The following is a 25279-nucleotide window of genomic DNA, read 5'->3' as shown; positions in this document are numbered from 1 at the left end:
ATCGCAAAACAGTCATTTATTCATTGCCGTCCAAAAACAATGCTTTTTTACACTCCAGTCTCCCTTTCTCTTGGAAACAATGACTTACATCAATCCTTTTACATAATTCTTGTTTCTCCTGACATTTCTAACATTGCCCACAATTATTAACTTTCTAAGTCTTTCTGAGCAGGAGAAATCGCAAAACATAGTCATTTCTTCATTGCAGTCCAAAAACAATGCTTTTTTACACTCCAGTCTCCCTTTCTCTTGGAAACAATGACTTACATCAATCCTTTTACATAATTCTTGTTTCTCCTGACATTTCTAACATTGCCCACAATTATCAACTTTCTAAGTCTTTCTGAGCAGGAGAAATCGCAAAACATAGTCATTTCTTCATTGCAGTCCAAAAACAATGTTTTTTACACTCCAGTCTCCCTTTCTCTTGGAAACAATGACTTACATCAATCCTTTTACATAATTCTTGTTTCTCCTGACATTTCTAACATTGCCCACAATTATTAACTTTCTAAGTCTTTCTGAGCAGGAGAAATCGCAAAACATAGTCATTTCTTCATTGCAGTCCAAAAACAACGCTTTTTTACACTCCAGTCTCCCTTTCTCTTGGAAACAATGACTTACATCAATCCTTTTACATAATTCTTGTTTCTCCTGACATTTCTAACATTGCCCACAATTATCAACTTTCTAAGTCTTTCTGAGCAGTAGAAATCGCAAAATATAGTCATTTCTTCATTGCCGTCCAAAAACAACGCTTTTTTACACTCCTGTCTCCCTTTCTCCTGGAAACAATGACTTACATCAATCCTTTTACATAATTTTTGTTTCTCATGACATTTCTAACATTGCCCACAATTATCAACTTTCTAAGTCTTTCTGAGCAAGAGAAATCGCAAAACAGTCATTTATTCATTGCCGTCCAAAAACAATGCTTTTTTACACTCCAGTCTCCCTTTCTCTTGGAAACAATGACTTACATCAATCCTTTTACATAATTATTGTTTCTCATGACATTTCTAACATTGTCCACAATTATTAACTTTCTAAGTCTTTCTGAGCAGGAGAAATAGCAAAACATAGTCATTTCTTCATTGCAGTCCAAAAACAACGCTTTTTTACACTCCAGTCTCCCTTTCTCTTGGAAACAATGACTTACATCAATCCTTTTACATAATTCTTGTTTCTCCTGACATTTCTAACATTGCCCACAATTATCAACTTTCTAAGTCTTTCTGAGCAGGAGAAATCGCAAAATATAGTCATTTCTTCATTGCCGTCCAAAAACAACGCTTTTTTACACTCCTGTCTCCCTTTCTCCTGGAAACAATGACTTACATCAATCCTTTTACATAATTCTTGTTTCTCATGACATTTCTAACATTGCCCACAATTATCAACTTTCTAAGTCTTTCTGAGCAAGAGAAATCGCAAAACAGTCATTTATTCATTGCCGTCCAAAAACAATGCTTTTTTACACTCCAGTCTCCCTTTCTCTTGGAAACAATGACTTACATCAATCCTTTTACATAATTCTTGTTTATCCTGACATTTCTAACATTGCCCACAATTATTAACTTTCTAAGTCTTTCTGAGCAGGAGAAATCGCAAAACATAGTCATTTCTTCATTGCAGTCCAAAAACAACGCTTTTTTACACTCCAGTCTCCCTTTCTCTTGGAAACAATGACTTACATCAATCCTTTTACATAATTCTTGTTTCTCCTGACATTTCTAACATTGCCCACAATTATCAACTTTCTAAGTCTTTCTGAGCAGGAGAAATCGCAAAATATAGTCATTTCTTCATTGCCGTCCAAAAACAACGCTTTTTTACACTCCAGTCTCCCTTTCTCTTGGAAACAATGACTTACATCAATCCTTTTACATAATTCTTGTTTCTCCTGACATTTCTAACATTGCCCACAAATATCAACTTTCTAAGTCTTTCTGAGCAGGAGAAATCGCAAAATATAGTCATTTCTTCATTGCCGTCCAAAAACAACGCTTTTTTACACTCCTGTCTCCCTTTCTCCTGGAAACAATGACTTACATCAATCCTTTTACATAATTCTTGTTTCTCATGACATTTCTAACATTGCCCACAATTATCAACTTTCTAAGTCTTTCTGAGCAGGAGAATTCGCAAAACATAGTCATTTCTTCATTGCAGTCCAATAACAACGCTTTTTTACACTCCAGTCTCCCTTTCTCTTGGAAACAATGACTTACATCAATCTTTTTACATAATTCTTGTTTCTCATGACATTTCTAACATTGTCCACAATTATTAACTTTCTAAGTCTTTCTGAGCAGGAGAAATCGCAAAACATAGTCATTTCTTCATTGCAGTCCAAAAACAACGCTTTTTTTTACACTCCAGTCTCCCTTTCTCTTGGAAACAATGACTTACATCAATCCTTTTACATAATTATTGTTTCTCATGACATTTCTAACATTGTCCACAATTATCAACTTTCTAAGTCTTTCTGAGCAGGAGAAATCGCAAAACATAGTCATTTCTTCATTGCCGTCCAAAAACAACGCTTTTTTACACTCCTGTCTCCCTTTCTCTTGGAAACAATGACTTACATCAATCCTTTTACATAATTCTTCTTTCTCCTGACATTTCTAACATTGCCCACAATTATTAACTTTCTAAGTCTTTCTGAGCAGGAGAAATCGCAAAACATAGTCATTTCTTCATTGCAGTCCAAAAACAACGCTTTTTTACACTCCTGTCTCCCTTTCTCTTGGAAACAATGACTTACATCAATCCTTTTACATAATTCTTGTTTCTCATGACATTTCTAACATTGCCCACAATTATCCACTTTCTAAGTCTTTCTGAGCAAGAGAAATCGCAAAACAGTCATTTATTCATTGCCGTCCAAAAACAATGCTTTTTTACACTCCAGTCTCCCTTTCTCTTGGAAACAATGACTTACATCAATCCTTTTACATAATTCTTGTTTCTCCTGACATTTCTAACATTGCCCACAATTATCAACTTTCTAAGTCTTTCTGAGCAGGAGAAATCGCAAAATATAGTCATTTCTTCATTGCCGTCCAAAGACAACGCTTTTTTACACTCCAGTCTCCCTTTCTCTTGGAAACAATGACTTACATCAATCCTTTTACATAATTCTTGTTTCTCCTGACATTTCTAACATTGCCCACAAATATCAACTTTCTAAGTCTTTCTGAGCAGTAGAAATCGCAAAATATATTCATTTCTTCATTGCCGTCCAAAAACAACGCTTTTTTACACTCCTGTCTCCCTTTCTCCTGGAAACAATGACTTACATCAATCCTTTTACATAATTCTTGTTTCTCATGACATTTCTAACATTGCCCACAATTATCAACTTTCTAAGTCTTTCTGAGCAAGAGAAATCGCAAAACAGTCATTTATTCATTGCCGTCCAAAAACAATGCTTTTTTACACTCCAGTCTCCCTTTCTCTTGGAAACAATGACTTACATCAATCCTTTTACATAATTCTTGTTTCTCCTGACATTTCTAACATTGCCCACAAATATCAACTTTCTAAGTCTTTCTGAGCAGGAGAAATCGCAAAACATAGTCATTTCTTCATTGCAGTCCAAAAACAACGCTTTTTTACACTCCAGTCTCCCTTTCTCTTGGAAACAATGACTTACATCAATCCTTTTACATAATTCTTGTTTCTCATGACATTTCTAACATTGCCCACAATTATCAACTTTCTAAGTCTTTCTGAGCAAGAGAAATCGCAAAACAGTCATTTATTCATTGCCGTCCAAAAACAATGCTTTTTTACACTCCAGTCTCCCTTTCTCTTGGAAACAATGACTTACATCAATCCTTTTACATAATTCTTGTTTCTCCTGACATTTCTAACATTGCCCACAAATATCAACTTTCTAAGTCTTTCTGAGCAGGAGAAATCGCAAAACATAGTCATTTCTTCATTGCAGTCCAAAAACAACGCTTTTTTACACTCCAGTCTCCCTTTCTCTTGGAAACAATGACTTACATCAATCCTTTTACATAATTCTTGTTTCTCATGACATTTCTAACATTGCCCACAATTATCAACTTTCTAAGTCTTTCTGAGCAAGAGAAATCGCAAAACAGTCATTTATTCATTGCCGTCCAAAAACAATGCTTTTTTACACTCCAGTCTCCCTTTCTCTTGAAAACAATGATTTACATCAATCCTTTTACATAATTCTTGTTTATCCTGACATTTCTAACATTGCCCACAATTATTAACTTTCTAAGTCTTTCTGAGCAGGAGAAATCGCAAAACATAGTCATTTATTCATTGCCGTCCAAAAACAATGCTTTTTTACACTCCAGTCTCCCTTTCTCTTGGAAACAATGACTTACATCAATCCTTTTACATAATTCTTGTTTATCCTGACATTTCTAACATTGCCCACAATTATTAACTTTCTAAGTCTTTCTGAGCAGGAGAAATCGCAAAACATAGTCATTTCTTCATTGCAGTCCAAAAACAACGCTTTTTTACACTCCAGTCTCCCTTTCTCTTGGAAACAATGACTTACATCAATCCTTTTACATAATTCTTGTTTCTCCTGACATTTCTAACATTGCCCACAATTATCAACTTTCTAAGTCTTTCTGAGCAGGAGAAATCGCAAAATATAGTCATTTCTTCATTGCCGTCCAAAAACAACGCTTTTTTACACTCCTGTCTCCCTTTCTCCTGGAAACAATGACTTACATCAATCCTTTTACATAATTCTTGTTTCTCATGACATTTCTAACATTGCCCACAATTATCAACTTTCTAAGTCTTTCTGAGCAAGAGAAATCGCAAAACAGTCATTTATTCATTGCCGTCCAAAAACAATGCTTTTTTACACTCCAGTCTCCCTTTCTCTTGGAAACAATGACTTACATCAATCCTTTTACATAATTCTTGTTTATCCTGAAATTTCTAACATTGCCCACAAATATCAACTTTCTAAGTCTTTCTGAGCAGGAGAAATCGCAAAACATAGTCATTTCTTCATTGCAGTCCAAAAACAACGCTTTTTTACACTCCAGTCTCCCTTTCTCTTGGAAACAATGACTTACATCAATCCTTTTACATAATTCTTGTTTCTCATGACATTTCTAACATTGTCCACAATTATTAACTTTCTAAGTCTTTCTGAGCAGGAGAAATCGCAAAACATAGTCATTTCTTCATTGCAGTCCAAAAACAACGCTTTTTTTACACTCCAGTCTCCCTTTCTCTTGGAAACAATGACTTACATCAATCCTTTTACATAATTATTGTTTCTCATGACATTTCTAACATTGTCCACAATTATCAACTTTCTAAGTCTTTCTGAGCAGGAGAAATCGCAAAACATAGTCATTTCTTCATTGCCGTCCAAAAACAACGCTTTTTTACACTCCTGTCTCCCTTTCTCTTGGAAACAATGACTTACATCAATCCTTTTACATAATTCTTGTTTCTCCTGACATTTCTAACATTGCCCACAATTATCAACTTTCTAAGTCTTTCTGAGCAGGAGAAATCGCAAAATATAGTCATTTCTTCATTGCCGTCCAAAAACAACGCTTTTTTACACTCCAGTCTCCCTTTCTCTTGGAAACAATTACTTACATCAATCCTTTTACATAATTCTTGTTTCTCCTGACATTTCTAACATTGCCCACAAATATCAACTTTCTAAGTCTTTCTGAGCAGGAGAAATCGCAAAATATAGTCATTTCTTCATTGCCGTCCAAAAACAACGCTTTTTTACACTCCTGTCTCCCTTTCTCCTGGAAACAATGACTTACATCAATCCTTTTACATAATTCTTGTTTCTCATGACATTTCTAACATTGCCCACAATTATCAACTTTCTAAGTCTTTCTGAGCAAGAGAAATCGCAAAACAGTCATTTATTCATTGCCGTCCAAAAACATTGCTTTTTTACACTCCAGTCTCCCTTTTTCTTGGAAACAATGACTTACATCAATCCTTTTACATAATTCTTGTTTCTCCTGAAATTTCTAACATTGCCCACAAATATCAACTTTCTAAGTCTTTCTGAGCAGGAGAAATCGCAAAACATAGTCATTTCTTCATTGCAGTCCAAAAACAACGCTTTTTTACACTCCAGTCTCCCTTTCTCTTGGAAACAATGACTTACATCAATCCTTTTACATAATTCTTGTTTCTCATGACATTTCTAACATTGTCCACAATTATTAACTTTCTAAGTCTTTCTGAGCATAGTCATTTCTTCATTGCAGTCCAAAAACAACGCTTTTTTTACACTCCAGTCTCCCTTTCTCTTGGAAACAATGACTTACATCAATCCTTTTACATAATTATTGTTTCTCATGACATTTCTAACATTGTCCACAATTATCAACTTTCTAAGTCTTTCTGAGCAGGAGAAATCGCAAAACATAGTCATTTCTTCATTGCCGTCCAAAAACAACGCTTTTTTACACTCCTGTCTCCCTTTCTCTTGGAAACAATGACTTACATCAATCCTTTTACATAATTCTTGTTTCTCCTGACATTTCTAACATTGCCCACAATTATTAACTTTCTAAGTCTTTCTGAGCAGGAGAAATCGCAAAACATAGTCATTTCTTCATTGCCGTCCAAAAACAACGCTTTATTACACTCCAGTCTCCCTTTCTCTTGGAAACAATGACTTACATCAATCCTTTTACATAATTCTTGTTTCTCCTGACATTTCTAACATTGCCCACAAATATCAACTTTCTAAGTCTTTCTGAGCAGGAGAAATCGCAAAATATAGTCATTTCTTCATTGCCGTCCAAAAACAACGCTTTTTTACACTCCTGTCTCCCTTTCTCCTGGAAACAATGACTTACATCAATCCTTTTACATAATTCTTGTTTCTCATGACATTTCTAACATTGTCCACAATTATTAACTTTCTAAGTCTTTCTGAGCAGGAGAAATCGCAAAACATAGTCATTTCTTCATTGCAGTCCAAAAACAACGCTTTTTTTACACTCCAGTCTCCCTTTCTCTTGGAAACAATGACTTACATCAATCCTTTTACATAATTATTGTTTCTCATGACATTTCTAACATTGTCCACAATTATCAACTTTCTAAGTCTTTCTGAGCAGGAGAAATCGCAAAACATAGTCATTTCTTCATTGCCGTCCAAAAACAACGCTTTTTTACACTCCCGTCTCCCTTTCTCTTGGAAACAATGACTTACATCAATCCTTTTACATAATTCTTGTTTCTCCTGACATTTCTAACATTGCCCACAATTATTAACTTTCTAATTCTTTCTGAGCAGGAGAAATCGCAAAACATAGTCATTTCTTCATTGCAGTCCAAAAACAACGCTTTTTTACACTCCTGTCTCCCTTTCTCTTGGAAACAATGACTTACATCAATCCTTTTACATAATTCTTGTTTCTCATGACATTTCTAACATTGCCCACAATTATCCACTTTCTAAGTCTTTCTGAGCAAGAGAAATCGCAAAACAGTCATTTATTCATTGCCGTCCAAAAACAATGCTTTTTTACACTCCAGTCTCCCTTTCTCTTGGAAACAATGACTTACATCAATCCTTTTACATAATTCTTGTTTCTCCTGACATTTCTAACATTGCCCACAATTATCAACTTTCTAAGTCTTTCTGAGCAGGAGAAATCGCAAAATATAGTCATTTCTTCATTGCCGTCCAAAAACAACGCTTTTTTACACTCCAGTCTCCCTTTCACTTGGAAACAATGACTTACATCAATCCTTTTACATAATTCTTGTTTCTCCTGACATTTCTAACATTGCCCACAAATATCAACTTTCTAAGTCTTTCTGAGCAGGAGAAATCGCAAAATATAGTCATTTCTTCATTGCCGTCCAAAAACAACGCTTTTTTACACTCCTGTCTCCCTTTCTCCTGGAAACAATGACTTACATCAATCCTTTTACATAATTCTTGTTTCTCATGACATTTCTAACATTGCCCACAATTATCAACTTTCTAAGTCTTTCTGAGCAAGAGAAATCGTAAAACAGTCATTTATTCATTGCCGTCCAAAAACAATGCTTTTTTACACTCCAGTCTCCCTTTCTCTTGGAAACAATGACTTACATCAATCCTTTTACATAATTCTTGTTTCTCCTGACATTTCTAACATTGCCCACAAATATCAACTTTCTAAGTCTTTCTGAGCAGGAGAAATCGCAAAACATAGTCATTTCTTCATTGCAGTCCAAAAACAACGCTTTTTTACACTCCAGTCTCCCTTTCTCTTGGAAACAATGACTTACATCAATCCTTTTACATAATTCTTGTTTCTCATGACATTTCTAACATTGTCCACAATTATTAACTTTCTAAGTCTTTCTGAGCAGGAGAAATCGCAAAACATAGTCATTTCTTCATTGCAGTCCAAAAACAACGCTTTTTTTACACTCCAGTCTCCCTTTCTCTTGGAAACAATGACTTACATCAATCCTTTTACATAATTATTGTTTCTCATGACATTTCTAACATTGTCCACAATTATCAACTTTCTAAGTCTTTCTGAGCAGGAGAAATCGCAAAACATAGTCATTTCTTCATTGCCGTCCAAAAACAACGCTTTTTTACACTCCTGTCTCCCTTTCTCTTGGAAACAATGACTTACATCAATCCTTTTACATAATTCTTGTTTCTCCTGACATTTCTAACATTGCCCACAATTATTAACTTTCTAAGTCTTTCTGAGCAGGAGAAATCGCAAAACATAGTCATTTCTTCATTGCAGTCCAAAAACAACGCTTTTTTACACTCCTGTCTCCCTTTCTCTTGGAAACAATGACTTACATCAATCCTTTTACATAATTCTTGTTTCTCATGACATTTCTAACATTGCCCACAATTATCAACTTTCTAAGTCTTTCTGAGCAAGAGAAATCGCAAAACAGTCATTTATTCATTGCCGTCCAAAAACAATGCTTTTTTACACTCCAGTCTCCCTTTCTCTTGGAAACAATGACTTACATCAATCCTTTTACATAATTCTTTTTTCTCAAGACATTTCTAACATTGTCCACAATTATCAACTTTCTAAGTCTTTCTGAGCAGGAGAAATCGCAAAATATAGTCATTTCTTCATTGCCGTCCAAAAACAACGCTTTTTTACACTCCTGTCTCCCTTTCTCTTGGAAACAATGACTTACATCAATCCTTTTACATAATTCTTGTTTCTCCTGACATTTCTAACACTGCCCACAATTATTAACTTTCTAAGTCTTTCTGAGCAGGAGAAATCGCAAAACATAGTCATTTCTTCATTGCAGTCCAAAAACAACGCTTTTTTACACTCCAGTCTCCCTTTCTCTTGGAAACAATGACTTACATCAATCCTTTTACATAATTCTTGTTTCTCCTGACATTTCTAACATTGCCCACAATTATCAACTTTCTAAGTCTTTCTGAGCAGGAGAAATCGCAAAACATAGTCATTTCTTTATTGCAGTCCAAAAACAACGCTTTTTTACACTCCAGTCTCCCTTTCTCTTGGAAACAATGACTTACATCAATCCTTTTACATAATTCTTGTTTCTCCTGACATTTCTAACATTGCCCACAATTATCAACTTTCTAAGTCTTTCTGAGCAGGAGAAATCGCAAAATATAGTCATTTCTTCATTGCCGTCCAAAAACAACGCTTTTTTACACTCCAGTCTCCCTTTCTCTTGGAAACAATGACTTACATCAATCCTTTTACATAATTCTTTTTTCTCAAGACATTTCTAACATTGTCCACAATTATCAACTTTCTAAGTCTTTCTGAGCAGGAGAAATCGCAAAATATAGTCATTTCTTCATTGCCGTCCAAAAACAACGCTTTTTTACACTCCTGTCTCCCTTTCTCTTGGAAACAATGACTTACATCAATCCTTTTACATAATTCTTGTTTCTCCTGACATTTTTAACACTGCCCACAATTATTAACTTTCTAAGTCTTTCTGAGCAGGAGAAATCGCAAAACATAGTCATTTCTTCATTGCAGTCCAAAAACAACGCTTTTTTACACTCCTGTCTCCCTTTCTCTTGGAAACAATGACTTACATCAATCCTTTTACATAATTCTTGTTTCTCATGACATTTCTAACATTGCCCACAATTATCAACTTTCTAAGTCTTTCTGAGCAAGAGAAATCGCAAAACAGTCATTTATTCATTGCCGTCCAAAAACAATGCTTTTTTACACTCCAGTCTCCCTTTCTCTTGGAAACAATGACTTACATCAATCCTTTTACATAATTCTTTTTTCTCAAGACATTTCTAACATTGTCCACAATTATCAACTTTCTAAGTCTTTCTGAGCAGGAGAAATCGCAAAATATAGTCATTTCTTCATTGCCGTCCAAAAACAACGCTTTTTTACACTCCTGTCTCCCTTTCTCTTGGAAACAATGACTTACATCAATCCTTTTACATAATTCTTGTTTCTCCTGACATTTCTAACACTGCCCACAATTATTAACTTTCTAAGTCTTTCTGAGCAGGAGAAATCGCAAAACATAGTCATTTCTTCATTGCAGTCCAAAAACAACGCTTTTTTACACTCCAGTCTCCCTTTCTCTTGGAAACAATGACTTACATCAATCCTTTTACATAATTCTTGTTTCTCCTGACATTTCTAACATTGCCCACAATTATCAACTTTCTAAGTCTTTCTGAGCAGGAGAAATCGCAAAACATAGTCATTTCTTTATTGCAGTCCAAAAACAACGCTTTTTTACACTCCAGTCTCCCTTTCTCTTGGAAACAATGACTTACATCAATCCTTTTACATAATTCTTGTTTCTCCTGACATTTCTAACATTGCCCACAATTATCAACTTTCTAAGTCTTTCTGAGCAGGAGAAATCGCAAAATATAGTCATTTCTTCATTGCCGTCCAAAAACAACGCTTTTTTACACTCCAGTCTCCCTTTCTCTTGGAAACAATGACTTACATCAATCCTTTTACATAATTCTTGTTTCTCATGACATTTCTAACATTGCCCACAAATATCAACTTTCTAAGTCTTTCTGAGCAGGAGAAATCGCAAAATATAGTCATTTCTTCATTGCCGTCCAAAAACAACGCTTTTTTACACTCCAGTCTCCCTTTCTCTTGGAAACAATGACTTACATCAATCCTTTTACATAATTCTTGTTTCTCATGACATTTCTAACATTGCCCACAAATATCAACTTTCTAAGTCTTTCTGAGCAGGAGAAATCGCAAAACATAGTCATTTCTTCATTGCAGTCCAAAAACAACGCTTTTTTACACTCCAGTCTCCCTTTCTCTTGGAAACAATGACTTACATCAATCCTTTAACATAATTCTTATTTCTCATGACATTTCTAACATTGCCCACAATTATCAACTTTCTAATTCTTTCTGAGCAAGAGAAATCGCAAAATATAGTCATTTCTTCATTGCTGTCCAAAAACAACGCTTTTTTACACTCCTGTCTCCCTTTCTCTTGGAAACAATGACTTACATCAATCCTTTTACATAATTCTTCTTTCTCCTGACATTTCTAACATTGCCCACAATTATCAACTTTCTAAGTCTTTCTGAGCAGGAGAAATCGCAAAATATAGTCATTTCTTCATTGCCGTCCAAAAACAACGTTTTTTTACACTCCAGTCTCCCTTTCTCTTGGAAACAATGACTTACATCAATCCTGTTACATAATTCTTGTTTCTCATGACATTTCTAACATTGTCCACAATTATCAACTTTCTAAGTCTTTCTGAGCAGGAGAAATCGCAAAACATAGTCATTTCTTCATTGCCGTCCAAAAACAACGCTTTTTTACACTCCTGTCTCCCTTTCTCTTGGAAACAATGACTTACATCAATCCTTTTACATAATCCTTGTTTCTCCTGACATTTCTAACATTGCCCACAAATATCAACTTTCTAAGTCTTTCTGAGCAGGAGAAATCGCAAAACATAGTCATTTCTTCATTGCCGTCCAAAAACAACGTTTTTTTACACTCCAGTCTCCCTTTCTCTTGGAAACAATGACTTACATCAATCCTGTTACATAATTCTTGTTTCTCATGACATTTCTAACATTGTCCACAATTATCAACTTTCTAAGTCTTTCTGAGCAGGAGAAATCGCAAAACATAGTCATTTCTTCATTGCCGTCCAAAAACAACGCTTTTTTACACTCCTGTCTCCCTTTCTCTTGGAAACAATGACTTACATCAATCCTTTTACATAATCCTTGTTTCTCCTGACATTTCTAACATTGCCCACAAATATCAACTTTCTAAGTCTTTCTGAGCAGGAGAAATCGCAAAATATAGTCATTTCTTCATTGCCGTCCAAAAACAACGTTTTTTTACACTCCAGTCTCCCTTTCTCTTGGAAACAATGACTTACATCAATCCTGTTACATAATTCTTGTTTCTCATGACATTTCTAACATTGTCCACAATTATCAACTTTCTAAGTCTTTCTGAGCAGGAGAAATCGCAAAACATAGTCATTTCTTCATTGCAGTCCAAAAACAACGCTTTTTTTACACTCCAGTCTCCCTTTCTCTTGGAAACAATGACTTACATCAATCCTTTTACATAATTATTGTTTCTCATGACATTTCTAACATTGTCTACAATTATCAACTTTCTAAGTCTTTCTGAGCAGGAGAAATCGCAAAATATAGTCATTTCTTCATTGCCGTCCAAAAACAACGCTTTTTTACACTCCTGTCTCCCTTTCTCCTGGAAACAATGACTTACATCAATCCTTTTACATAATTCTTGTTTCTCATGACATTTCTAACATTGTCCACAATTATTAACTTTCTAAGTCTTTCTGAGCAGGAGAAATCGCAAAACATAGTCATTTCTTCATTGCAGTCCAAAAACAACGCTTTTTTTACACTCCAGTCTCCCTTTCTCTTGGAAACAATGACTTACATCAATCCTTTTACATAATTATTGTTTCTCATGACATTTCTAACATTGTCCACAATTATCAACTTTCTAAGTCTTTCTGAGCAGGAGAAATCGCAAAACATAGTCATTTCTTCATTGCCGTCCAAAAACAACGCTTTTTTACACTCCCGTCTCCCTTTCTCTTGGAAACAATGACTTACATCAATCCTTTTACATAATTCTTGTTTCTCCTGACATTTCTAACATTGCCCACAATTATTAACTTTCTAATTCTTTCTGAGCAGGAGAAATCGCAAAACATAGTCATTTCTTCATTGCAGTCCAAAAACAACGCTTTTTTACACTCCTGTCTCCCTTTCTCTTGGAAACAATGACTTACATCAATCCTTTTACATAATTCTTGTTTCTCATGACATTTCTAACATTGCCCACAATTATCCACTTTCTAAGTCTTTCTGAGCAAGAGAAATCGCAAAACAGTCATTTATTCATTGCCGTCCAAAAACAATGCTTTTTTACACTCCAGTCTCCCTTTCTCTTGGAAACAATGACTTACATCAATCCTTTTACATAATTCTTGTTTCTCCTGACATTTCTAACATTGCCCACAATTATCAACTTTCTAAGTCTTTCTGAGCAGGAGAAATCGCAAAATATAGTCATTTCTTCATTGCCGTCCAAAAACAACGCTTTTTTACACTCCAGTCTCCCTTTCACTTGGAAACAATGACTTACATCAATCCTTTTACATAATTCTTGTTTCTCCTGACATTTCTAACATTGCCCACAAATATCAACTTTCTAAGTCTTTCTGAGCAGGAGAAATCGCAAAATATAGTCATTTCTTCATTGCCGTCCAAAAACAACGCTTTTTTACACTCCTGTCTCCCTTTCTCCTGGAAACAATGACTTACATCAATCCTTTTACATAATTCTTGTTTCTCATGACATTTCTAACATTGCCCACAATTATCAACTTTCTAAGTCTTTCTGAGCAAGAGAAATCGTAAAACAGTCATTTATTCATTGCCGTCCAAAAACAATGCTTTTTTACACTCCAGTCTCCCTTTCTCTTGGAAACAATGACTTACATCAATCCTTTTACATAATTCTTGTTTCTCCTGACATTTCTAACATTGCCCACAAATATCAACTTTCTAAGTCTTTCTGAGCAGGAGAAATCGCAAAACATAGTCATTTCTTCATTGCAGTCCAAAAACAACGCTTTTTTACACTCCAGTCTCCCTTTCTCTTGGAAACAATGACTTACATCAATCCTTTTACATAATTCTTGTTTCTCATGACATTTCTAACATTGTCCACAATTATTAACTTTCTAAGTCTTTCTGAGCAGGAGAAATCGCAAAACATAGTCATTTCTTCATTGCAGTCCAAAAACAACGCTTTTTTTACACTCCAGTCTCCCTTTCTCTTGGAAACAATGACTTACATCAATCCTTTTACATAATTATTGTTTCTCATGACATTTCTAACATTGTCCACAATTATCAACTTTCTAAGTCTTTCTGAGCAGGAGAAATCGCAAAACATAGTCATTTCTTCATTGCCGTCCAAAAACAACGCTTTTTTACACTCCTGTCTCCCTTTCTCTTGGAAACAATGACTTACATCAATCCTTTTACATAATTCTTGTTTCTCCTGACATTTCTAACATTGCCCACAATTATTAACTTTCTAAGTCTTTCTGAGCAGGAGAAATCGCAAAACATAGTCATTTCTTCATTGCAGTCCAAAAACAACGCTTTTTTACACTCCTGTCTCCCTTTCTCTTGGAAACAATGACTTACATCAATCCTTTTACATAATTCTTGTTTCTCATGACATTTCTAACATTGCCCACAATTATCAACTTTCTAAGTCTTTCTGAGCAAGAGAAATCGCAAAACAGTCATTTATTCATTGCCGTCCAAAAACAATGCTTTTTTACACTCCAGTCTCCCTTTCTCTTGGAAACAATGACTTACATCAATCCTTTTACATAATTCTTTTTTCTCAAGACATTTCTAACATTGTCCACAATTATCAACTTTCTAAGTCTTTCTGAGCAGGAGAAATCGCAAAATATAGTCATTTCTTCATTGCCGTCCAAAAACAACGCTTTTTTACACTCCTGTCTCCCTTTCTCTTGGAAACAATGACTTACATCAATCCTTTTACATAATTCTTGTTTCTCCTGACATTTCTAACACTGCCCACAATTATTAACTTTCTAAGTCTTTCTGAGCAGGAGAAATCGCAAAACATAGTCATTTCTTCATTGCAGTCCAAAAACAACGCTTTTTTACACTCCAGTCTCCCTTTCTCTTGGAAACAATGACTTACATCAATCCTTTTACATAATTCTTGTTTCTCCTGACATTTCTAACATTGCCCACAATTATCAACTTTCTAAGTCTTTCTGAGCAGGAGAAATCGCAAAACATAGTCATTTCTTTATTGCAGTCCAAAAACAACGCTTTTTTACACTCCAGTCTCCCTTTCTCTTGGAAACAATGACTTACATCAATCCTTTTACATAATTCTTGTTTCTCCTGACATTTCTAACATTGCCCACAATTATCAACTTTCTAAGTCTTTCTGAGCAGGAGAAATCGCAAAATATAGTCATTTCTTCATTGCCGTCCAAAAACAACGCTTTTTTACACTCCAGTCTCCCTTTCTCTTGGAAACAATGACTTACATCAATCCTTTTACATAATTCTTTTTTCTCAAGACATTTCTAACATTGTCCACAATTATCAACTTTCTAAGTCTTTCTGAGCAGGAGAAATCGCAAAATATAGTCATTTCTTCATTGCCGTCCAAAAACAACGCTTTTTTACACTCCTGTCTCCCTTTCTCTTGGAAACAATGACTTACATCAATCCTTTTACATAATTCTTGTTTCTCCTGACATTTTTAACACTGCCCACAATTATTAACTTTCTAAGTCTTTCTGAGCAGGAGAAGTCGCAAAACATAGTCATTTCTTCATTGCAGTCCAAAAACAACGCTTTTTTACACTCCTGTCTCCCTTTCTCTTGGAAACAATGACTTACATCAATCCTTTTACATAATTCTTGTTTCTCATGACATTTCTAACATTGCCCACAATTATCAACTTTCTAAGTCTTTCTGAGCAAGAGAAATCGCAAAACAGTCATTTATTCATTGCCGTCCAAAAACAATGCTTTTTTACACTCCAGTCTCCCTTTCTCTTGGAAACAATGACTTACATCAATCCTTTTACATAATTCTTTTTTCTCAAGACATTTCTAACATTGTCCACAATTATCAACTTTCTAAGTCTTTCTGAGCAGGAGAAATCGCAAAATATAGTCATTTCTTCATTGCCGTCCAAAAACAACGCTTTTTTACACTCCTGTCTCCCTTTCTCTTGGAAACAATGACTTACATCAATCCTTTTACATAATTCTTGTTTCTCCTGACATTTCTAACACTGCCCACAATTATTAACTTTCTAAGTCTTTCTGAGCAGGAGAAATCGCAAAACATAGTCATTTCTTCATTGCAGTCCAAAAACAACGCTTTTTTACACTCCAGTCTCCCTTTCTCTTGGAAACAATGACTTACATCAATCCTTTTACATAATTCTTGTTTCTCCTGACATTTCTAACATTGCCCACAATTATCAACTTTCTAAGTCTTTCTGAGCAGGAGAAATCGCAAAACATAGTCATTTCTTTATTGCAGTCCAAAAACAACGCTTTTTTACACTCCAGTCTCCCTTTCTCTTGGAAACAATGACTTACATCAATCCTTTTACATAATTCTTGTTTCTCCTGACATTTCTAACATTGCCCACAATTATCAACTTTCTAAGTCTTTCTGAGCAGGAGAAATCGCAAAATATAGTCATTTCTTCATTGCCGTCCAAAAACAACGCTTTTTTACACTCCAGTCTCCCTTTCTCTTGGAAACAATGACTTACATCAATCCTTTTACATAATTCTTGTTTCTCATGACATTTCTAACATTGCCCACAAATATCAACTTTCTAAGTCTTTCTGAGCAGGAGAAATCGCAAAATATAGTCATTTCTTCATTGCCGTCCAAAAACAACGCTTTTTTACACTCCAGTCTCCCTTTCTCTTGGAAACAATGACTTACATCAATCCTTTTACATAATTCTTGTTTCTCATGACATTTCTAACATTGCCCACAAATATCAACTTTCTAAGTCTTTCTGAGCAGGAGAAATCGCAAAACATAGTCATTTCTTCATTGCAGTCCAAAAACAACGCTTTTTTACACTCCAGTCTCCCTTTCTCTTGGAAACAATGACTTACATCAATCCTTTAACATAATTCTTATTTCTCATGACATTTCTAACATTGCCCACAATTATCAACTTTCTAATTCTTTCTGAGCAAGAGAAATCGCAAAATATAGTCATTTCTTCATTGCTGTCCAAAAACAACGCTTTTTTACACTCCTGTCTCCCTTTCTCTTGGAAACAATGACTTACATCAATCCTTTTACATAATTCTTCTTTCTCCTGACATTTCTAACATTGCCCACAATTATCAACTTTCTAAGTCTTTCTGAGCAGGAGAAATCGCAAAATATAGTCATTTCTTCATTGCCGTCCAAAAACAACGTTTTTTTACACTCCAGTCTCCCTTTCTCTTGGAAACAATGACTTACATCAATCCTGTTACATAATTCTTGTTTCTCATGACATTTCTAACATTGTCCACAATTATCAACTTTCTAAGTCTTTCTGAGCAGGAGAAATCGCAAAACATAGTCATTTCTTCATTGCCGTCCAAAAACAACGCTTTTTTACACTCCTGTCTCCCTTTCTCTTGGAAACAATGACTTACATCAATCCTTTTACATAATCCTTGTTTCTCCTGACATTTCTAACATTGCCCACAAATATCAACTTTCTAAGTCTTTCTGAGCAGGAGAAATCGCAAAACATAGTCATTTCTTCATTGCCGTCCAAAAACAACGTTTTTTTACACTCCAGTCTCCCTTTCTCTTGGAAACAATGACTTACATCAATCCTGTTACATAATTCTTGTTTCTCATGACATTTCTAACATTGTCCACAATTATCAACTTTCTAAGTCTTTCTGAGCAGGAGAAATCGCAAAACATAGTCATTTCTTCATTGCCGTCCAAAAACAACGCTTTTTTACACTCCTGTCTCCCTTTCTCTTGGAAACAATGACTTACATCAATCCTTTTACATAATCCTTGTTTCTCCTGACATTTCTAACATTGCCCACAAATATCAACTTTCTAAGTCTTTCTGAGCAGGAGAAATCGCAAAATATAGTCATTTCTTCATTGCCGTCCAAAAACAACGTTTTTTTACACTCCAGTCTCCCTTTCTCTTGGAAACAATGACTTACATCAATCCTGTTACATAATTCTTGTTTCTCATGACATTTCTAACATTGTCCACAATTATCAACTTTCTAAGTCTTTCTGAGCAGGAGAAATCGCAAAACATAGTCATTTCTTCATTGCAGTCCAAAAACAACGCTTTTTTTACACTCCAGTCTCCCTTTCTCTTGGAAACAATGACTTACATCAATCCTTTTACATAATTATTGTTTCTCATGACATTTCTAACATTGTCTACAATTATCAACTTTCTAAGTCTTTCTGAGCAGGAGAAATCGCAAAACATAGTCATTTCTTCATTGCCGTCCAAAAACAACGCTTTTTTACACTCCTGTCTCCCTTTCTCTTGGAAACAATGACTTACATCAATCCTTTTACATAATTCTTGTTTCTCCTGACATTTCTAACATTGCCCACAATTATTAACTTTCTAAGTCTTTCTGAGCAGGAGAAATCGCAAAACATAGTCATTTCTTCATTGCAGTCCAAAAACAACGCTTTTTTACACTCCTGTCTCCCTTTCTCTTGGAAACAATGACTTACATCAATCCTTTTACATAATTCTTGTTTCTCATGACATTTCTAACATTGCCCACAGTTATCAACTTTCTAAGTCTTTCTGAGCAAGAGAAATCGCAAAACAGTCATTTATTCATTGCCGTCCAAAAACAATGCTTTTTTACACTCCAGTCTCCCTTTCTCTTGGAAACAATGACTTACATCAATCCTTTTACATAATTCTTTTTTCTCATGACATTTCTAACATTGTCCACAATTATCAACTTTCTAAGTCTTTCTGAGCAGGAGAAATCGCAAAACATAGTCATTTCTTCATTGCCGTCCAAAAACAACGCTTTTTTACACTCCTGTCTCCCTTTCTCTTGGAAACAATGACTTACATCAATCCTTTTACATAATTCTTGTTTCTCCTGACATTTCTAACACTGCCCACAATTATTAACTTTCTAAGTCTTTCTGAGCAGGAGAAATCGCAAAACATAGTCATTTCTTCATTGCAGTCCAAAAACAACGCTTTTTTACACTCCAGTCTCCCTTTCTCTTGGAAACAATGACTTACATCAATCCTTTTACATAATTCTTATTTCTCATGACATTTCTAACATTGCCCACAATTATCAACTTTCTAATTCTTTCTGAGCAAGAGAAATCGCAAAATATAGTCATTTCTTCATTGCCGTCCAAAAACAACGCTTTTTTACACTCCTGTCTCCCTTTCTCTTGGAAACAATGACTTACATCAATCCTTTTACATAATTCTTGTTTCTCCTGACATTTCTAACATTGCCCACAATTATCAACTTTCTAAGTCTTTCTGAGCAGTAGAAATCGCAAAATATAGTCATTTCTTCATTGCCGTCCAAAAACAACGCTTTTTTACACTCCTGTCTCCCTTTCTCTTGGAAACAATGACTTACATCAATCCTTTTACATAATTCTTGTTTCTCCTGACATTTCTAACATTGCCCACAATTATCAACTTTCTAATTCTTTCTGAGCAAGAGAAATCGCAAAATATAGTCATTTCTTCATTGCCGTCCAAAAACAACGCTTTTTTACACTCCTGTCTCCCTTTCTCTTGGAAACAATGACTTACATCAATCCTTTTACATAATTCTTGTTTCTCCTGACATTTCTAACATTGCCCACAATTATCAACTTTCTAAGTCTTTCTGAGCAGTAGAAATCGCAAAATATAGTCATTTCTTCATTGCAGTCCAAAAACAACGCTTTTTTACACTCCAGTCTACCTTTCTCTTGGAAACAAGAGAGAAAAAAAAATGAAAAAAAAAAACCTACAGCACCTGGTATTCCCAGGTGGTCTCCCATCCAAGTACTAACCAGGCCTGGCCCTGCTTAGCTTCCAAGATCAGATGAGATTGGGCATGTTCATGGTTGTTCACTGTAGGTATTGCTTGCCTACTGACCTACATCTCTTATACATCTCAACACCAGCATTGAAGGAAGCAGGAACAAGAGAGAAAAAAAAACGGAAAAAAAAAAACCTACAGCACTTGGTATTCCCAGGTGGTCTCCCATCCAAGTACTAACCAGGCATGGCTCTGCTTAGCTTCCAAGATCAGACGAGTTTGGACTTGTTCAGGGTGGTATGGCTGTAGGTACTGCTTGCTTACTGGCCTACTGCCATACATCTCTTATACATCTCAACACCAGCATTAAAGAAAGCAGGAACAAGAGAGAATAAAACACGAAAAAAAAAGAAAACCTACAGCACTTGGTATTCCCAGGTGGTCTCCCATGCAAGTACTAACCAAGCCCAGCCCTGCTTAGCTTTCAAGATCAGATGAGATTGGGCTTGTTCAGTGTGGTGTAGCTGTAGGTATTGCTGGCCCACTGACCTACATCTCAACACCAGCACAGAAGGAAGCAGAAACAAGAGAGAAAAAAAAATGAAAAAAAAAACCTACAGCAACTGGTATTCCCAGGTGGTATCCCATCCAAGTACTAACCAGGCCCGGCACTGCTTAGCTTCCAAGATCAGAAGAGATTGGGCATGTTCAGGGTGGTTGACTGTATGTATTACTTGCTTGCTAACCTACATCTCTTATACATCTTAACACCAGCATTGAAGGTAGCAGGAACAAGAGAGAAAAAAAAACGAAAAAAAAAAAAACTTACAGCACCTGGTATTCCCAGGTGGTCTCCCATCCAAGTACTAACCAGGCCCGGGCCTGCTTAGCTTCCAAGATCAGATGACATTGGGCTTGTTCAGGGCGGTGTGGCTGTAGGTATTGCTTACCTGCTGACCTACATCTCTTATACATCTCAACACCAACATTGAAGGAAGCAGGAACAAGAGAGTTAAAAAAATGACAAAGAAAAAGCCTACAGCACCTGGTATTCCCAGGTGGTCTCCCATCCAAGTACTAACCAGGCCTGGTGCTGCTTAGCTTTCAAGATCAGACGAGATTGCGCTTGTTCAGGGTGGTGTGGCTGTAGGTATCACATCTCAACACCAGCATTGAAGGAAGCAGGAACAAGAGAGAAAAAACCCCGAAAAAAACAACCTATAGAACCTGGAGTTCCCAGGTGGGCTTCCATCCAAGTACTTACCAGGCCCAACCCTGCTTAGCTTCCAAGATCAGACGAGATTGGGCTTGTTCAGGGTTGTGTGGCTGTAGGTACTGCTTGCTTACTGACCTACATCTCTTATATATCTCAACACCGGCATTAAAGAAAGCAGGAACAAAAGAGAAAAAAAAATAGAAAAAAAAAAAACCCACAGCACCTGGTATTCCCAGGTGGTCTCCCATCCAAGTACTAACCATGCCCAGCCCTGCTTAGCTTCAAAGATCAGACAAGATTGGGCTTATTCAGGGTGTTGTGCCGTAGGTATTGCTTGCATACTTACTGACCTACATCTCTTATACATCTCAACACGGACATTGAAGGAAGCAGGAACAAGAGAGAAAAAAAACCGAAAAATATAAACCTACAGCACCTGGTATTCCCAGTTGGTCTCCCATGCAAGTACTAACCAGTCCCGGCCCTGCTTAGTTTACAAGATCAGATAAGATTGGGCATGTTCAGGGTGGATGACTGTAGGTATTGCTTCCCGACTGACCTACATCTCTTATACATCTCAACACCAGCATTGAAAGAAGCAGGAACAAGAGAGAAAAAATAACGAAAAAAAGAAAAAACGACAGCACCTAGTATTCCCAGGTGCTCTCCCATCCAAATACTAACCAGGTCCAACCCTGCTTAGCTTCCAAGATAAGACGAGAGTGGTCTTGTTCATGGTGGTGTGGCTGTATGTATTGTTTGCCTACTAACCTACATCTCTTATACATCTCAACACCAGCATTGAAGGAAGCAGGAACAAGAGAGAATAAAAAACGAAAAAAAACAAACCTACAGCACCTGGAAGCAGAGAGAAAAAAAACCGAAAAAAAAAAAACCCACAGCACCTGGTATTCCCAGATGCTCTCCCATCCAAGTACTAACCAGGCCTGGCCCTGCTTAGCTTTCAAGATTAGATGAGCTTGGACATGTTCACGGTGGTGTGGCTGTAGGTATTGCTTTCTTACTGACCTACATCTCTTATACATCTCAACACCGGCATTTGGAAAGCAGAAACAAGAGAGAGAAAAAAACGAAAAAATAAAACCTAAAGCACCTGGTATTCCTAGGTGCTCTCCCATCCAAGTACTAACCAGGCCCAGTCCTGCTTAGCTTTCAAGATTAGACAAGATTGGGCTTATTCAGGGTGTTGTGCTGTAGATATTGCTTGCCTACTTACTGACCTACATCTCTTATACATCTCAACACGGACATTGAAGGAAGCAGGAACAAGAGAGAAAATAAAACGAAAAAAATAAACTACAGAACCTGGTATTTCCAGGTGGTCTCCCATCCAAGTACTAACCAGGCCTGGCCCTGCTTAGCTTACAAGATCAGATGAGTTTGGGCTTGTTCAGGGTGGTATGGCTGTAGGGATTCCTTGCCTACTCACCTACATCTGTTATACATCTCAACACGGACATTGAAGGAAGCAGGAACAAGAGAGAAAAAAAACGAAAAAAAAAAAACTATAGCACCTGGTATTCCCAGGTGGTCTCCCATCCAAGTACTAACCAGGCCCGGCCCTGCTTAGCTTACAAGATAAGACGAGAGTGGTCTTGTTCAGGGTGGTGTGGCTGTATGTATTGCTTGCCTACTGACCTACATCTCTTATACATCTCAACACGGACATTGAAGGAAGCAGGAACAAGAGAGAAAAAAAACCGAAAAAAAAAAAACCCACAGCACCTGGTATTCCCAGATGCTCTCCCATCCAAGTACTAACCAGGCCTGGCCCTGCTTAGCTTTCAAGATTAGATGAGCTTGGACATGTTCACGGTGGTGTGGCTGTAGGTATTGCTTGCCTACTGACCTACATCTCTTATACATCTCAACACCAGCATTAGAGGAAGCAGGAACAAGAGAAAAAAAATAACGAAAAAACAAAAACAAACAGCACCTGGTATTCCCAGGTGGTCTCCCATGCAAGTACTAACCAGTCCCAGCCCTGCTTAGCTTACAAGATCAGATAAGATTGGGCATGTTCAGGGTGGATGACTGTAGGTATTGCTTCCCGACTGACCTACATCTCTTATACATCTCAACACCAGCATTGAAGGAAGCAGGAACAAGAGAGAAAAAATAACGAAAAAAACAAAAAACGACAGCACCTAGTATTCCCAGGTGCTCTCCCATCCAAATACTAACCAGGTCCGGCCCTGCTTAGCTTCCAAGATAAGACGAGAGTGGTCTTGTTCAGGGTGGTGTGGCTGTATGTATTGCTTGCCTACTGACCTACATCTCTTATACATCTCAACACGGACATTGAAGGAAGCAGGAACAAGAGAGAAAAAAAACGAAAAAAAAAAAACTATAGCACCTGGTATTCCCAGGTGGTCTCCCATCCAAGTACTAACCAGGCCCGGCCCTGCTTAACTTACAAGATCAGACGAGTTTGGGCTTGTTCAGGGTGGTATGGCTGTAAGGATTACTTGCCTACTCACCTACATCTGTTATACATCTCAACACCAGCATTGAAGGAAGCAGGAACAAGAGAAAAAAAATAACGAAAAAAACAAAGAGCAAACAGCACCTGGTATTCCCAGGTGGTCTCCCATCCAAGTATTAACCAGGTCCGGCCCTGCTTAGCTTCCTAGATAAGATGAGATTGGGCATGTTCAGGGTGGTTTACTGCAGGTACTGTTTGCCTACTGACCAACATCTCTTATACATCTAGACACCAGCATTGAAGGAAGCATGAACAAAAGAGAAAAAAAAACTTAAAAAAACAAAAACCTACAGCACCTGGTATTCCCAGGTGGTCTCCCATCCAAGTACTAACCATGCCCTGCCCTGCTTAGCTTCCACAATCGCGCTTATTCAGGGTGTTCTGCTGTAGGTATTGCTTGCATAATTCCTGACCTACATCTCTTATACATCTCAACACGGACATTGAAGGAAGCAGGAACAAGACAGAAAAAAAAACGAAAAAAAAAACTACAGCACCAGGTATTCCCAGGTGGTCTCCCATCCAAGTACTAACCAGGCCTGGTCTTGCTTAGCTTACAAGATCAGATGAGTTTGGGCTTGTTCAGGGTGGTATGGCTGTAGGGATTCCTTGCCTACTTACTGACCTACATCTCTTATACATCTCAACACGGACATTGAAGGAAGCAGGAACAAGAGAGAAAAAAAACCGAAAAAAATTAACTACAGAACCTGGTATTTCCAGGTGGTCTACCATCCAAGTACTAACCAGGCCCAGCTCTGCTTAGCTTACAAGATCAGATGAGTTTGGGCTTGTTCAGGGTGGTATGGCTGTAGGGATTCCTTGCCTACTTACTGACCTACATCTGTTATACATCTCAACACCAGCATTGAAGGAAGCAGGAACAAGAGAGAAAAAAAAAACGGAAAAAAAAACCCTACAGCACCTGGTAATCCCAGGTGGTCTCCCATCCAAGTACTAACCAGGCCCAGCTCTGCTTAGCTTCCAAGATCAGACGAGTTTGGGCTTGTTCAGGGTGGTTTACTATAGGTATTGCTTGCTTCCTGACAAACATCTCTTATACATCTCAACACCAGCATTGAAGGAAGCAGGAACAAGAGAGAAAAAAAAACGAAAAAAAAAAACCCTACAGCACCTGGTATTCCCAGGTGCTCTCCCATCCAAGTACTTACCAGGCCTGGCCCTGCTTAGTTTTCAAGATTAGATGAGCTTGGACATGTTCACGTTGGTGTGGCTGTAGGTATTGCTTTCTTACTGACCTACATCTCTTATACATCTCAACACCGGCATTGAAGAAAGCAGAAACAAGAGAGAGAAAAAAAAACGAAAAAATAAAACCTACAGCACCTGGTATTCCCAGGTGCTCTCCCATCCAAGTACTAACCAGGCCCGGTCCTGCCTAGCTTTCAAAATTAGACAAGATTGGGC

At 36.9% G+C, this 25279-nt stretch overlaps 18 pseudogenes; all 18 read right to left on the bottom strand.

Annotated features, from left to right (window-relative positions):
* Positions 1-20111: 20111 nt before the first annotated feature.
* On the bottom strand, positions 20112-20229 carry LOC142132169 (5S ribosomal RNA; annotated as a pseudogene).
* A 92-nt stretch (positions 20230-20321) lies between these two features.
* On the bottom strand, positions 20322-20440 carry LOC142132185 (5S ribosomal RNA; annotated as a pseudogene).
* Positions 20441-20542: 102 nt separating this feature from the next.
* On the bottom strand, positions 20543-20661 carry LOC142132200 (5S ribosomal RNA; annotated as a pseudogene).
* Positions 20662-20740: 79 nt separating this feature from the next.
* On the bottom strand, positions 20741-20858 carry LOC142132181 (5S ribosomal RNA; annotated as a pseudogene).
* Positions 20859-20951: 93 nt separating this feature from the next.
* LOC142132168 (5S ribosomal RNA) lies at positions 20952-21070 on the bottom strand (annotated as a pseudogene).
* A 92-nt stretch (positions 21071-21162) lies between these two features.
* Positions 21163-21281, bottom strand: LOC142132178 (5S ribosomal RNA; annotated as a pseudogene).
* A 63-nt stretch (positions 21282-21344) lies between these two features.
* Positions 21345-21463, bottom strand: LOC142132180 (5S ribosomal RNA; annotated as a pseudogene).
* Positions 21464-21556: 93 nt separating this feature from the next.
* LOC142132201 (5S ribosomal RNA) lies at positions 21557-21674 on the bottom strand (annotated as a pseudogene).
* A 95-nt stretch (positions 21675-21769) lies between these two features.
* Positions 21770-21887, bottom strand: LOC142132189 (5S ribosomal RNA; annotated as a pseudogene).
* A 351-nt stretch (positions 21888-22238) lies between these two features.
* On the bottom strand, positions 22239-22357 carry LOC142132204 (5S ribosomal RNA; annotated as a pseudogene).
* Positions 22358-22659: 302 nt separating this feature from the next.
* On the bottom strand, positions 22660-22778 carry LOC142132186 (5S ribosomal RNA; annotated as a pseudogene).
* A 90-nt stretch (positions 22779-22868) lies between these two features.
* On the bottom strand, positions 22869-22987 carry LOC142132208 (5S ribosomal RNA; annotated as a pseudogene).
* Positions 22988-23079: 92 nt separating this feature from the next.
* LOC142132203 (5S ribosomal RNA) lies at positions 23080-23198 on the bottom strand (annotated as a pseudogene).
* Positions 23199-23290: 92 nt separating this feature from the next.
* On the bottom strand, positions 23291-23408 carry LOC142132198 (5S ribosomal RNA; annotated as a pseudogene).
* A 302-nt stretch (positions 23409-23710) lies between these two features.
* Positions 23711-23829, bottom strand: LOC142132170 (5S ribosomal RNA; annotated as a pseudogene).
* A 507-nt stretch (positions 23830-24336) lies between these two features.
* Positions 24337-24455, bottom strand: LOC142132182 (5S ribosomal RNA; annotated as a pseudogene).
* Positions 24456-24549: 94 nt separating this feature from the next.
* Positions 24550-24668, bottom strand: LOC142132195 (5S ribosomal RNA; annotated as a pseudogene).
* A 96-nt stretch (positions 24669-24764) lies between these two features.
* On the bottom strand, positions 24765-24882 carry LOC142132192 (5S ribosomal RNA; annotated as a pseudogene).
* Between the last annotated feature and the right edge of the window lie 397 nt (positions 24883-25279).

The sequence above is a fragment of the Mixophyes fleayi genome, unplaced genomic scaffold, assembly GCF_038048845.1.
Source record: "Mixophyes fleayi isolate aMixFle1 unplaced genomic scaffold, aMixFle1.hap1 Scaffold_357, whole genome shotgun sequence".
Classification (NCBI taxonomy): domain Eukaryota; kingdom Metazoa; phylum Chordata; class Amphibia; order Anura; family Limnodynastidae; genus Mixophyes; species Mixophyes fleayi.
The sequence above is the reverse complement of the archived record's forward strand: the minus strand, read 5'-3'. Positions and strand labels throughout refer to the sequence as shown.